Source organism: Aegilops tauschii, chromosome 2 (genome assembly GCF_002575655.3).
Source record: "Aegilops tauschii subsp. strangulata cultivar AL8/78 chromosome 2, Aet v6.0, whole genome shotgun sequence".
In the NCBI taxonomy this organism is placed as follows: Eukaryota; Viridiplantae; Streptophyta; class Magnoliopsida; order Poales; family Poaceae; genus Aegilops; species Aegilops tauschii.
In genome coordinates this window covers 539988476-539996579 of record NC_053036.3, presented here as the reverse complement: position 1 = coordinate 539996579, position 8104 = coordinate 539988476, and the positions used below count along the sequence as shown (strand labels likewise).

Below are 8104 nucleotides of genomic sequence, written 5' to 3'. Positions count from 1 at the left end.
CATCAGTATGTTACTTGCCCGAGATTCGATCGTCGGTATCTCGATACCTAGTTCAATCTCGTTACCGGCAAGTCTCTTTACTCGTTCCATAACACATCATCCCGCAACTAACTTATTAGTCACAATGCTTGCAAGGCTTATAGTGATGTGCATTACCGAGTGGGCCCAGAGATACCTCTCCGACAATCGGAGTGACAAATCCTAATCTTGAAATACGCCAACCCAACAAGTACCTTTGGAGACACCTGTAGAGCACCTTTATAATCACCCATTTACGTTGTGACGTTTGGTAGCACACAAAGTGTTCCTCCGGTAAACGGGAGTTGCATAATCTCATAGTCATAGGAACATGTATAAGTCATGAAGAAAGCAATAGCAACATACTAAACAATCGGGTGCTAAGCTAACGGAATGGGTCAAGTCAATCACGTCATTCTCCTAATGAGGTGATCTCGTTAATCAAATGACAACTCATGTCTATGGCTAGGAAACATAACCATCTTTGATTAACGAGCTAGTCAAGTAGAGGCATACTAGTGACACTCTGTTTGTCTATGTATTCACACATGTATTATGTTTCCGGTTAATACAATTCTAGCATGAATAATAAACATTTATCATGATATAAGGAAATAAATAATACTTTATTATTGCCTCTAGGGCATATTTCCTTCACCGACATCCCAATCTATTATCCAAGAATGAGCAACCACCTAAGCTTGGGGATGCCCCCGAGTAGCATCCCCGCTTTCTTCCAACAACTATCGGTATTTTACTCGAGGCTATATTTTTATTCGTCACATGATATGTGTTTTGCTTGGAGCGTCTTGTATGATATGTGTCTTTGCTTGCTTTATTTTGTGTTTTAAGTCATCAATCCTTGCTGGACACACCTATTTGAGAGAGCCAAAATTATATCATGACTTGTTAGAATTGCTCTCTGTGCTTCACTTAAATCTTTTATGAGCTAGGACTTGCTCTCTTGCTTCACTTAGATTTATTTGAGAGTTAGTAAAATTTGGAAGAAATTCTCTCTTGCTTCAATTAAATTATTTTGAGAGAAAGAAAATTTGTTATGCTCATGATCGTCACTTATATTTGTTTGAGCTTATGAAAAGCAACACATGAAAATTAGTCCCAAAGTGATAGATATCCAAGAAGGATAAAAGAAAAAATGTAATGAAGATCATTGGACAAAATAACCTTGATTCTTAGTAATAGTTTTGAGATATGATGATGTGATATGTGAGTTATGATGAGTAATTGTGCTCTAGTAAGAATATTGGTGTTAAGGTTTGTGATTCCCTATGCATGCACGAAAGTCAATAATCATGCAATGAAAATTATATCCTACTTGTGGTGCATTATTCGGTGTTACTTATGCTTAATGCTTGCTTCACGAGATTATTCGTTTCTTGGTTGGTCGCTTCTCAATCTTTTTGCTAGCCTTCATTTTGCACCAAGTATGATCTCTACTTGTGCATCCAAAATCCTTTAAACCAATTTTGCCACATGAGTCCACTATATCTACCTATATGCGGTATTCTTTTGCCGTTCTAAGAAAATTTGTATGTGCCATCTGTAATTTTCAAAATAAACTTCTCTTTTGTGTATTTGTTTCGCTCGTGAAACGGTAACGGGTGGCTAATATTTTCCATGTTGGATGTGTTATTCTCACGATGAGTGTTTATTCACTTGTCATTGCACGAGAGTAAGGCAAAGGTTTTAGGGATTCCCAGTCCTGAAATGCAAAAATGAATTTACTTTATGTTGTCAAATAATAAATTCCTTGGAAAGTGTTGGTATGGAAGGCACCTGTGGATATGGCTAGCCATGGAAAGTGAAAGTATGGTGGAAAAAGGAATAAATTTTATTTCTGTTTGGGAACCGCCTATGGCATATCTAGCATGGAAAGTGTTTGTAGCTCTACGTCGTTTTTGTTGGTGTGATGGATACACCACCCAAAATGTTTTTTATCTCAAATTTTTTGCTTTGAGCTCTGGCACCTCTACAGATCCCTACTTCCCTCTGCGAAGGGCCTTTCTTTTACTTTATGCAATTTTTATTTTGAGTCTGCATCTTCTCTTACAAAGGCACCAACTAAGAGGCAATATGATCGTACTTAAGTATTGGGTGTAGCTAATATTCGAGTGTGTTTCATGAATGGATCAATGTTTGAGCATGATGGACTAGGGATAACTTGTTTTAGCATTGATATTTTGAAAGACATGGTTGCTCGTTGACATGCTTGAGTATCTAAATTTTTATGTCAAAACTAGACTATTGCTTTGAATCACATAAAAAGTCCAAATGTCCATGCTATAAAGAAAATAATATGATATGACTTGATGAACAGCACTCCACATCAAAAATTCTATTTTTATCACTTACCTACTCGAGGACGAGTAGGAGTTAAGCTTGGGGATGCTGATACGTCTCCAACGTATCTATTATTTTTTATTGTTCCATGTTGTTTTATTGTCAATCTTGGATGTTTTATAATCATTTTATAGTCATTTTATATCATTTTTTGGTACTAACCTATTGACATAGTGCCAAGTGCCAGTTGCTGTTTTTTCCATGTTTTTTACATCGCAGGAAATCAATATCAAACGAAGTCCAAATGCCACGAAACTCCACAATGATTTTTATGGGCTAGAAGGAAGGCAATGGGCCCTGGTTGCACTTGGGGGGTACCCCGAGGGGGCACAGGCCACCAGGGCGTGCCAGGAGGCCCTGGCGCGCCCTGGTGGGTTGTGCCCACCTCGGGTGCCCCCCGAACCGCCTCTTTGCTCTATAAATACCCCAATATTCCAGAAACCCTAGATACATCGACGAATATTCATCCAGCCACCGCAGAGTCCAGAACCACCAGATACAATCTAGACACCATCACGGAGGGATTCACCACTTCCATTGGTGCCTCTCTGATGATGCGTGAGTAGTTCTTTGTAGACCTTCGGGTCCGTAGTTAGTAGCTAGATGGCTTTCTCTCTCTCGCTGAATTCTCAATACAATGGTCTCTTGGACATCCATATGATGTATCTCTTTTGCGATGTGTTTGTTGGGATCTGATGAACCTCGAGTTTATGATCAGTTATATATGTTTATATCCATGAAAGTTATTTGAGTTTCTTCGATATCTTATATGCATGATCTCTTATAGCCTCGTATTTATTCTCCGATATTTGGGTTTTTTTGGCCAACTTGATCTATTTATCTTGCAATGGGAAGAGGTGCCCGGTAGTGGGTTTGATCTTACGGTGCTTGATCCCAGTGACAAAAGGGGAACCGACACGTATGTATCGTTGCTACTAAGGATGAAAAGACGAGATCTATATCTACCGCCATATAGATAAACGGACCTTGTCTACATCATGTCATCGTTCTTATTGCATTACTCTGTTTTTCCATGAACTTAATACACTAGATGCATGCTGGATAGCGGTCGATGTGTGGAGTAATAGTAGTAGATGCAGGCATGAGTCGGTCTACTAATCTTGGATGTGATGCATATGTAATGATCATTGCCTGGATATCGTCATGATTATTTGAAGCTCTATCAATTGCCCAACAGTAATTTGTTTACTCACCGTTTGCTATTTTTCTCGAGAGAAGACACTAGTGAAACCTACGGCCCCCGGGTCTTCTTCCTCATATATTTGCCTTGCGATCTACTTTTTTGTTGCATTTTTATTCAGATCTATTAAACCAAAAATACAAAAATATTTTGCTGCACTTTATTTTATTTATGATCTATTATTTCAATCTATCATAATTTTATCCTGTCTCCTTGCCAATTTCTGGCGCCGTACCCCGGAAGGGATTGACAACCCCTTTAACACGTCAGGTTGCGAGGTGTTGTCATTTGTGTGCAGGTGCTGCTTACGTTGTGTTGCTTGGTTCTCCTACTGGTTGATACCTTGGTTTCATAACTGAGGGAAATACCTGCCGCGCTGTGCTACATCATCCCTCCCTCTCCATGGAAATACCGACGTAGTTCCAACTACCATCAGACACTCATAGGCGGTAGGGTTCACCGGTGATGATCTAAGTGTGTGTGTTTCCTAGAGTTTGTGAAGTTTGGTGGTCACCTTAAGGTCTATAACTAGTGAGCCCTCAAAAAGTTCTACCACTAGTGGACTGAGATCATACTTTGTGGGCCTAGGTTCAAGGACAAGAATGTGTGACTTTGTGTCGTGGGAATACTTTGTGTTCCCCACAACTATCCAACGTAGATTAGCTTCCCTTAAAAGGAAGTGATACATCCGATGAATACCATGCTAGTGAAAAAATTACCATTCTACAACAAAGAAAATTGCCACACATGTCCATGAATTGACATGCTACATCATGGAGAATTGTCGTGCTACAATAGAGAAAAACGCCATCCTATAATAGAGAAAAATGTCATGCTATAACAAAGAAATTGCCACACATGTTTCAGGTATTGTCATGTTACTTCAAAGGGAACTGCCATGTTTCATAGAGAAATTGACATCTTACGTGACTCATGTTACATCAGAGGGACATGTCGTGCTATACCCCTTTGCTCCAGCCCTCGTGCGAACTCTCGTCTAGGGTTTCCCTGCCTCTCGCCGGCGCCGGTGCCGGTCCTTCTCATCTCCTATGGTCCTTGGACCATGTAGGCAGGGACGGGCCCAGGATTTAGGAGTCTGTATTCAAAATTCAAAGGCACATTTTTTTCACAACCACTTGTTTTTGTCATGTATAAATGATTACAACACTATTTATATATGAATCGTATAGTATACAAAAGATAAAAAACAAGGGAAGAGTACCACAGATTCATATAATTGATCATAACTTGATTTTTTTACCTGAGATCATAACTCGAAATTGTTCAACATATGAAAGTACTGATTATTCAACATATCAAAGTGGCAACATATGATAGAAATGGAAGGTACAATAACTAATACTCACTCTGTACCGGTGCATAAGTCATCTTACAAAAACCAAATAATCCTGGAACACTTAGGCATGGTGCATTAACTCCATCCTTGTTTCTTGTTTCTTGACATGAATGAAGAAATTAACCAATAAGAGACGTGGGGCGTGTATATTTTTAATGACTTGAGACTACCTAGCACGACATGCAGTGGTTAGTTCATTGCATACAATGGTATTAATTAGAAAATAAAAATTAAGTTCCCTCGTTTACCCCTCCGACTTGGTGGCGGTGCACAACGTAAGGTGACTTATGCACTCGTACGGAGGGAGTATTAATGCCAATATAAAATAAATCCACCCAGTATTACTAATGCCAATGTGCCCAAAACAAAAGAAGATTTGACCAACAAACAACTCTGAATCTGAAGCACCTCCATAAAAATGAATCCTAGAAAACCATCTAAGAATTAACTAAAATGGCCGTAAGGAAAGCACATCCCGTGGAGAAAAAATAGAAAACATATCTGAAAAGAGCAATCTGTCGATTGTCGAACGAGCTCGGTGAATCGACTCAAAACCTCCACCATGGATGCATGCGTGGCACCATCGCATGCCAGCATAGCACCGCGACCGATTCCCCTGCCACCTTGCGGCTGCACAGCGTACTTTCTAGCGATGAGATCTGAGAGGAAGCATCGGTTTGTGTTATTTTAGCAGATCGATCAAGGCTGCATGCGATTACCCCCATGTCCACTATGGGCGTGTTTGGTTGCCGTTTCCTACAGTTCCTTCATCGCATACATTTGTCAACCCAGCCTGGTTGAGCAAAAACAGGCCCTAATACGCCATCTGCAACTCGTTTGGTTGCCTGCATCTAGTGTCCCTGCATTAGGTAATACGCAAGTGCACTTTGTTTGGTTGCCTGCATTGGCCCAAGCGGCACATGAACACGGCGTTTGGTTGCATACGACGTACACGTTGTACTTATCTTGTACCCTAGTTGGTGAGCTTACCCACACCTAGCACACCAACACCACAGCACAGCAATGGCGATGAACTGGGCGAAGATGATGAAGTTCTTCAGCATCAGCCCAAACTGACGATCCACCTTGACACCTCCAACCTTGCCACCGACAACACTGCTGCCTCCGTGCTGTCGCACCTAGTCGGAGTAAGCTTGTTCTGCTGCCTGCCTAGTCTTGAACCCTCTATGGCTGTTGTTGCTATACGATGCCACTTGTGCACTGGCTTCTTCCCATGAACTATAAACCCCTAGAACCTTACCGATGAACACGGCATAGCACTTGCCCTAGCAATGCACAAGAGCAAGAGTTGAAGCAGCAAATCAATGGAGCACACAAATAGCAAGCAAAGCAGCACACAAACAACAATGGAGCAGAAGAGAAGAAGTAAAGCATGCATGATCATACGGCATAGCAAGTTCTTCCTGGCACTACCTTGGTGTTAACCTACCACCACATCCAAAAGAGGGTGTCGTCCTACCACTGCAAGTTCACCATCAGCGTGAGGGGTTAGTATATACCACCTCACCAAAATATACAGACCATCAAATAGTTGTTGAGCCCTAGCTAAACAAAATGTACGTCGTCATCGTCATCGTCGTCGCCACCGCCATCACCGTCGGGGATCATGCACGCTCACAGGCAACACTGCTCTAGTAGTAGTGCTTGCCCAGCCAGCTCCTGAGCCACAGCACCCTGTGAGCGTCGGCCATGGCAACGAACCCAACACCCTAGGCCTTGTTGTCAAGCAGGTGGCTGAGAGCTGCCATGAGAGCCTCCTCGCTGAAGCCACCCTGGGTCATGACAGCGCCATATAGGTCAGGGTGGACGTCGAGGGGCTTGTACTCCCTGATGGTTGTTGCCACCTCCTTCACCGCCTCCGTCATGCTGCAAAAGACATTGATCTCCTCCTCCATCAGGCCTCCTCTCTTCCTCTTCCTATCATGGACGGGGTCAAATGGCTTGTCGAAGGGCTTCGCAGCGGGCTTGTCAGGGCCATCAAGGACCTCGACGTCCGGGGTCCGAGGGAAGTCTGGCATGGGAGACCAAGAGGCTCCCCCGAGCCCATGGCATGCTTCCCAGTTGCCAGACCGAAGGAGAAGATGTGCTGCATCTGGCTGTAGTTCTGTATGGGTGTGTTGAAGAACTCAGCGTCCCTTGGGTGGTCCTAATAATGAAACACGAGTGTTGTTAGTTGCGATTAGGAGTAGGCAATGGTGGACAGTATGAAAAGGAAGAGGGTTGTGAGCTAACCGCGACATGGCCGGCATAGTGCTCTGCCTCCAGAACTATGGAGCAAGTGTTCTCATCCCATGAGGCACCGCTAAGGTCTCTTAGCTTGGACACTTGGATCCATCGACCTCTCCATTTCCTCAGGTGGTTGTACACCTGGGTGGCAGACACCTCCTGCCCACAGAACTCGAACACCTGCTTCGCAACGGTGTTCAAGTGCACCTCCTTGAAGCCCTTGTCAGTCCTAACCCCACTAGAGATGAGCTCACACATCTTGTTCAGCACGAACGTGGACATGAACGGCTGCCACTTCATGTTGTTGGACCTACCATCCTTCTTTGCCTTTGCTGCTACTAGCTTGAGTGCAGCGGCAGCAGCAGCAACAACAGGAGTTGGCTCAACGAGCACTACTGGCACATAGAGGGAATCAGACGCGAACACCTCTGAATCAGGTGCCATCTCGAACATAGACTGCGAGTCCTCGACAAACAATGGAGCAAACTGGTCGTCGGACAGGACAAGGGCCTGACTAAGATCTTGTGTCTGCGTGGTCATGTCCTACAATTGTAGCACGCTTTGACGGTAAGCATAGCACACAACATACCGGACAATCCATGAAAGCAGAAGCATACATGTACATGGTTCATCACTATCATACTAAGCACATATGGTTCATCGCTATCATACTAAGCATACCAGACAACCTATGAGCACGAACATACATCTACAACAAATAACATGCTACAAATGGACCACCAATAGGTAAAAATCACAAATCTAAGCACGAATCAACACAAGCACAAGGTTCAACTTCAAACTCTACTACTAATCTAGCCTACCACATGCTTGAACATCTAGCCCTACCATAAATTGCAACCGCAACATGGCAATAAACCATATCAGCTCACAAATTAGACCACTAATCAACCATGCAT

At 43.0% G+C, this 8104-nt stretch overlaps 1 pseudogene; it reads right to left on the bottom strand.

The window, feature by feature from the left end:
- Positions 1–6667: 6667 nt before the first annotated feature.
- On the bottom strand, positions 6668–7724 carry LOC109770405 (uncharacterized; annotated as a pseudogene).
- Between the last annotated feature and the right edge of the window lie 380 nt (positions 7725–8104).